Below are 8109 nucleotides of genomic sequence, written 5' to 3'. Positions count from 1 at the left end.
CCCCCTCCCCCAGTTCCCACTGATAATCTGGAATATCTTTCTGGCTAGCCTCCCGTGTCACATGCACAATTTCCCATTTTTGTTGATATGCCACAACATGCATCAGGATCGACTCCGAGGATACAATATCCAACCACTTCCAATGTTCATTTCCTCATTCCCCAATCCAAGACTACCACATATGCGGCTCCACCTATTGTTCATGCTTTTACGGTGCCCCCCACCTGATTCAGGTTTGAATCTCTCCCTTTATGTACTTATTTACTGTTGCTATAACTACCCCGCATACAATTCAGTTACTAAATATAGAAATGTGACGTTCTTTTGGATTGGACTAAAATGAAAGGGTTTCACATAAATCGAGTCGGAGGGAGTAACTTTTTATGCTTTAATAGTTTCCAGTTCATTATAAGTGGGAATCTGGAAAGAGATGATTTATTTTAGTTTGATAACTATTTTAGTTCGTAGGTGTAAGAGGTTAGCTTTGGATGGCTTTAGGAGGAGTAGAGGTAGGCCGAAGAAATACTGGAGGGTGGTGATTAAATATGACATAGAGCAGCTACGGCTTACTGAGGACATGACCCTAGATAGGAAGGTGTGGAGGTCGCGGATAAGGGTAGAAGGCTAAGGTGAGGGTGTGGGTTGTAGCAAGGTGTTAGGAGAGCTCTTGTGTAGCCGAGTTAGTAATCCTAGGACTGTGTCCATTAGTAGGAGCCTCTAGTCAGGAGAGTTTGGGTGTGATGGGTGTCTTTGGTCTGTGAGTGTATGTTATTACAAGGTGGGTGTCCTATCTCTTATTTCTTATTTCAATTTGCTCGTATTTCTATTATTTCATATTTCTCTGATATTTATTTTATTATTTCTTATTCCTTATTTCTGTTATGTCATCCATCCCGCTTCATGTTCCATTACGACCTTGTGTACTATTCTCTATTCTGAGCCGGGGGTCTATCGGAAACAGCCTCTCTACTTCTTTAGAGGTAGCGGTATGGACTGTGTACATTTTACCCTACCAGACCTTACTTTGTGGGAATACACTAGGTTTATTGTTGTTGTTGTTGTTGTTGACTATTTGACTGGTTGAAGATTTCCTTAGTATATGATAATTACTAACAGCATTTCATGTAGAGCCCGCATAAAACATTGGTTGAAGAGAATGAGTTGTTATATCTTTATACTGTCTTGCGCAATCCCCCCTCGTAAGCTAGCTTTTGAGGTTGGTTAGGTCCAAAGTACATTTCTTAGCAAGGCACCAAAGTCAGAGTCTCCCAAATTCTTGGTTTATCTGCTGTTAGGCCTTTGTATTATGATTTTATATTGTCTTACGCCCTAGATATCCATATCATTCATACAAGGAAGTGCTAAGTGTCCTATAAGGGAAATCGACGGTTGCCTCTTTATATGATTTTGGGCATTTCTCATCTCATGAGCTGATTTTTGAGGTTAAATCGTGCCCGAGGTCCACTTTCTTAACCACATCTGTCTTACTTTCAGTATAGACACCTCGTTTTCCTCAAGTATCTTCCACCGCCAACCGTATCTATCCAATTCATTGGGACTTTTTTTGTTTGTCTTGTGAACCCTCTACCCATCATATATCATGTATATCAGATTTTTCGTTGTGAAACTTATTGTTGCATCAACGCAAGTCACAGGCGTAATCAAGATAACCAAGAATGGAGATAGATGATCTTGATTGCTCTCTCATAGGTAGATACAAATAACTATGGAGCATCGTTGAATTTTGCTACCTCTTACTTTACTCTGGACATTTTATTTTTACCGAATATAGTACCACCAACCGCAAATTTCATTTTCGTGAATGAGTGTGTAGTAGTCACTTTGAATATTGTATTTGTGACTACGATGTAAAATTCGTATTTTAGTAAGGTGGGAGTCAAAAGAGTATTTCTTTTGAGTGTATGATAGTCACTTTAAATATTGTATTTGTGACTACGGTGTAAAATTCCTTACTATAGTAATATCAGTTACTTCAAGAAAACGCCTTGTACCTGAGTTCATGTTGAAGATGAACAGAAGTGTTAGCCCCTTTTGAATGATCATTCAACTTAGTTTAGTCCTTGTTTTTAGTCAGTTTAAAGTGGAACTTAGTTTAAAGTGGAACTTGCTAACAAAAGTAGCCATAGAAATAGGCCATTCTTGGGAAGTAGAAGAAAAATACTTCACTCAATTATTTTTAGGGAAAAGAGTCAGAAATGTATCTAAACTTTGGCGAAATTTACTGTAACACGCCTCAACTTTTCGGGGGTCATATGACCCCTGGATTATTTATTACCGTATTTTTATGACATATATTTGTCCAGTTGGACCAGTTCAGATCCGTACACGCTCAATGTGCGTGTATTCACGCAGTGGTTCAGCTGGGCAAATATATGTCGTAGAAATACGATAATAAATAATCGAGGGGGTTGTAGGACCCTTGCAAAGTTGAGACGTGTTACAACTAATTTCGCCAAAGTTTAGATATATTTAAAATCTTTTTCCATTATTTTTATGGTGTTGTAATATACAACGAAGTTTTTTTATCTTAGCTATTGTGTTTCCTACAACGGAACTTCAAGTTATTTCTGAGAAAAAAAGGGCATTACTATTTTTTATTTTGAGCAATAATCGAAGATGTTTTTCAAAAACTAAAAAAAAAAAAAAGTAATTTTTTCTCAATATATGCAAAAATTAGTACATGCTACATTGATATACATGGAAAGGTGATTTTATTGATGCATTCTTAAGAATTAAATAAAAATAGGAGATTTTTTTTACTCAATTGATATTTCGACACCTCGACTTGAGGTGACTCTAAACTTAGTTTGCCTATAACGTTAGTCAAACACGAGTTGTTGCTTCAATACGAATTGAAGTGCTTTACAAATTGATCAATCAAATATAAATTGCTACTTTTCAAAAGTATTTTTTTTGAAAGAACACTTTCGATAAAAAATACTTTTCAAAATACATAAATTTATATTTTAGTCAAATAGACTAACAACTTATTTTTTCTAATAGAATCATATTAGCTTATGTTTTATTACGTGTAATCATTCCACATCTTTAGTCTTATAAGCTGCAAATGGTTACTTTTCAAAATTAGTTTTTTCCAAAAACACTTTCGATAAAAGATATTTTTCAAAATAAACAAATTTTAACTATTTGTCCATTTACTTTCTTTGTCTCAATTTATATAAGTTAGTTTGACTTGATATGATTTTTAAGAAAGAAAGATTTTTTTTAAAACTTGGGATCTAAAGTAGGTTATATTAGATGATTGTGCTGGTATAAATTATTTTATTAAGGAAGACATTTTAAAGTTAAATTGTGACTACTAAATATAAAAATGTGTTGTTGTTTATTAGACTGATTAAAAAAAGTGAATCATAAATATGTTCATACAAAATTTAGGAGATAAAATTCACATGTTATTATTTTAAGGCGTAATACATAAATATACTCTTTAACTTGGGTCTCAACTCACATCTATGACCTCCAACTTTAGATATGCATAAGTAGACACTTAAATTTGTATAGAGTTGAACAAGTAGACACACGTGTCTTATATGGCATAATACATGTAAGACATGAATTGATCACATATGACGCTACATAGGATGCATGCAATCTACCTGTTCAATTTTATACAAGTTTAAGTGTCTACTTGTGTATATTCAAAGTTGAAGGGCACAGATAAAAACTAAAGTCAAGTTAAAAGACACATTTTTGTAGGACGCTAGATCTATGACCTTCAACTATGATGTGTACAATTAGACACTTAAATTTGTATAGAATTGAACAAGTAGACACACATGTCTTATGTGGCATAATACATGTAGGACACTATGTTGGACATCATGAATTGACCACGTATGATGCCACATAGGGTGCATGTGTATACTTATTCAACTGCTTATGCATACTCAAAGTTAGAGGGTACATATAAAAACTAAAGTCAAAGTTAAAAGACGCAATCCTGTATTATGCTTTATTTTAGTTTATTATTTAGCTATGATAAGTTATGAGAATTGAGTAAGACAGAAGAGCCATCAACTTGAGAAAATTTTTAGTCACATAAAAAGTGAACCAAATGAAATTAATTTGATTTATGTCAAAGTCCAATTTCAAGCCCTAGTAGAAAAAAACAAAAACATGGAAAAATAAAGGTAGATTTTTCAAACAATTGAATAATCTCACTCACTTCTTTCCTTTAAAAAAAAATAATAATAATTCATAAAAGAGGTAGCACATAGTAGCTTATTAATTAATCATGAAACAAATTGACCCATCTGCTATTTATGAAATATCAAATCATATCATGGACTCTTTTCTTACCCCCCTCCTTTTTTTTTAAAAAAAAAAGCAAAATTAAGTGACTTCTAAAATATAAAATAAAATTGAATAAGCATGTCACCAGTTATTCAAAATTGAATAACTTTTGAAAACAAAATACAAAATACAGTTGAGTGATTATGATAGTCAATTATCCAACGTTAAGTGATAATCTTTTAGTAACTATCTTTTAGTGATATATGTCCCTTTTTTATGCTTGAGCAAGAAATTATAATTTTATAATAAAATAACCTTCAAAAAATTCTATCGAAACTTAAAATTTTAAATATGAATTGAATTCATATTATAGTCCTTCTTTGAATTTAATCCGTTAAAATTTCAATATCTACGATACTATTTTTTTTACTAGTCTATTAAAATTATCTTAAATATCTTTATATTAACTATTTTTCAAAGATATAACAATAAAATATCACAATCATCAATTTCACAAGACCAAGTCAAGCCCCTAAAAGAAACAAAAAAAATGGAAAAAGAAAGGTAGTTTAAAACTCCCACACGACTCTTCACTTTTATGATAATATTTTGTTAAGCAAAAAAATAAAATTATATATATATTATTGCTCTTCATTATATTTATATGTGATTAGACAAAACATGATGTAATTGCAACTTATCGAAGACATGAACTTAAATATAGAAATGCTTGGATGACGCATATTAGAGTAAAAGGTTTAGTAGGTCGAAGTGCATCGTCTTATTGTCCTTGCTAGTAGTCGTAAAACTTTCCTTATAGTTTCTTGTTATTTGATTTCCGTTACAATCTATTATTTCATGTAATTTGCTTGTCCATAGTATTTGTTGTAGTATTGTTCTGATACTATTTACTGTTTTTAATTTATTATCTCTTGTACTTTCATTACGTATTTTTCTAGATTGCTCCTGTCTTGAGTCGGAGGTCTATAAATTAAACAACCTCTCTGTCTCGCGTCTGAGGTAGAGGTAAGGTTTGAGTACACTCCATCCTCCCTAAACCTCATCATCCAGAAGTACACTGGGTATGTTATCGTCATTATTGTTACTATTTCTATTCATTTATATTTCGAAAAATGATATTTCTTTTATACGTTTAAAACTTTTTAATTTTAATTTTCCATTTTTTTCCAAATAATACTCTCTTGTAGGTCGTAACATACTTGCTCACATAGATTGTTTACATCAAATAATGTAACTTTCTGTAATTAACTAATTTAATAGAGTGAATATATATATATATATATATATATATATATATATATATATATATATATATATAGCTCATGATTTAGTGAGAGTTCATAGTATCTCGAAACATATGTCATGCATTTATTGACTTAATATGTTTTAAGACAAATAATCTCAAAATTATTTATATTACTCCACAATTATAATAAAAGTTTAACTTTTATGCATCGTCATCGTATAAAATATCCTACACTATAGGTAAACTTAATCTACTATTGCATGTTATTCATTTTTTAACATAAAAATTAAAAAAATAAAAATTGAATAACCCGTAATAGCAAATTTAATTTACCTGATAGTATAAAATATTTTTTATATAACATCCTTAATAAGAAATAAAAATCTCTTTAGAAAAGTCTAAGATTAAATAATCTATAATAATAAAAATCTCTCAAGAAAAGTCTTTTAGATTAAATGGTCCATACATTTGTGAATTCCTTATCGTTGTTCCCTTGAGGATTATTATAAAAGGGTCACCATATAAGCTTATTTTTTATTAATTAAACACCTCATCATATACAACATATATCTTGTAATAAATAAATTCCTTTTCCACCACATATCTTTTGAAGCCATGAATCACAAAGCATTCGCTTTACTATTCATAACCTTTTTCGTCTTTATTTTTTGTCTATCCTCAACAAACTCCAGGAGATTGTCAGGTATTTTTTTTTTTAAAATTCTCATTCAATATTTAATATTCATATTAAAATTCGACTAACTTTAGTTTCATGCTGAAATTTTCACTTATAAAGGCAGCACCACATTCAGAACTCAAAATCTTTAATTAAGAATGATGAACTACTTCCCGCTTCATCTCCACCACAAGTACTCTTTGGTCAAATGGAAGTTATTCACTTTCTCCTTAGTGGAGTTTTAACCTAAAAAATTTAAAAGAAAAATTGATCTTTGATTATTTGGATAGGAAAAGGGTCCAAAATATATCCAATATTTGGTGAAATTTATTGTAACACGCCTGATCTTTGTGAGAGTCCTATGACCCTCTTGAACTATTTACTAGTAGTGTATTTTAGTGATATTTATAAGCTAATAAATAAATAAAATATGTTAATAAATAAATTAAAAAAAAAAAGAATTCAGTGCAAATAAATGTCGGTAAAATATGCTAATAAATAACCTAGGAGGGTCATAGGACCTCCACAAAAGTCTAGGGTGTCATAGGACCCTTGCAAAGTTCAGATGTATTACGGTAAATTTCATCAAAATTTAAGTATATTTGAAACTATTTTTCATATTTTAAATTAATTTTAGGTTTTACGAACAAAGAGCATAAAATACATTAAAAGAAAATAGTTAAGGTCTTTTTATACAAATAGCTGATCATATTTACTATTTACTTTTTCTTGCCGATATATATTTTTATTATCCACTAATTATACATATATTCTATGTTTGTTTTTTTTTTTTTTCAGAAGGAAATGTACCCTATGATCCATTACACAAAGAACCAATATGCAAGAAGTATATCCTTGGCAAATGTATAGCCACTAAAAAACCGCCCATTGCATTAAAACCAGCACCACGTGCTGCAAAACCTTGCCTTCCGCCTCTCAAAAATTGCAATGGAAAACCATAGAAGCATATCGGAATTCGGTGGATAAAATATTTCGCATTAGCAGATCCGAGAAAGTGATGCATCATTTTATGATATTTCTATAAATTACACTATATATATAGATATGTGTGCGAGTGTACACGTTATGTGTGTTTAATTTATTTTCAGTATTGTAATACTATTGTATTTTGTTTCGGAATTTCTGAATAATGTAACAGTCTATGTACACTCGTTGTTTGTATTATATCAATAAATAAAGAGAAAAAACATCTTTTACCTCCTAAACTTATCCTTCAAACTCACTTTAGCACTTAAACTTAATTTCTGTTTATTTAGCCCCCTTTAACATCTTTAAAGTATATTATTTTCACCCTTAAAATTAAAAAAGCACGTTTTTAAATTTAAAAACTGATATAGCCCACTTTTTAATATCCATCTCTCTCTCTCTATATATATATGGATTTTGCTAACATACTACATGAAGGTAGTATGTTAGCACCATCCCCATTTTTTAATTTTCCAAAATGCCCTTGTTTAAATTAGGAATTATTAGGGGAGCTTTTGGTCTTTCCCCTTAATTTCCCAATTTCCCTCCAAAACCCATTTTTTGTCTTTCACTTTAATTTTCCAATTTCCCCCCAAAATCTATCTTCTTCAATCCCTCCACCCCCACGCACCCACCACCCACACACTTAGACCCATCTTCTACAATTATGTGATATTAATAATGCCTACAATATTTTAATTTTTTATCAATATGTGAGTTTACTACACTAAAGTTAAATAGCACGATTTCAATCGTTATCCTACAAATGACCCGAATCCTTATTCTATAAATTAGAACTTAAACTCAATATAATACTCGAAATGGAGAATTTATTTCCTTTCAATACCGTAATATTATGAATCATGTAATTTTTATTTAAATAAATGAAAAAAATTATAGGAAT

General features: G+C 30.7%; 1 long non-coding RNA gene across 1 annotated transcript; it reads left to right on the top strand.

The window, feature by feature from the left end:
• Positions 1–5951: 5951 nt before the first annotated feature.
• Positions 5952–7437, top strand: LOC107846997. The gene is made up of 2 exons (XR_001667248.2): positions 5952–6245; positions 7017–7437. It is a non-coding gene; the product is annotated as an uncharacterized LOC107846997 (long non-coding RNA).
• The last annotated feature ends 672 nt before the right edge of the window (positions 7438–8109 follow it).

This window comes from Capsicum annuum, chromosome 11 (genome assembly GCF_002878395.1).
Source record: "Capsicum annuum cultivar UCD-10X-F1 chromosome 11, UCD10Xv1.1, whole genome shotgun sequence".
Taxonomy (NCBI): Eukaryota; Viridiplantae; Streptophyta; class Magnoliopsida; order Solanales; family Solanaceae; genus Capsicum; species Capsicum annuum.
This window is presented reverse-complemented; position numbering and strand designations above follow the sequence as displayed.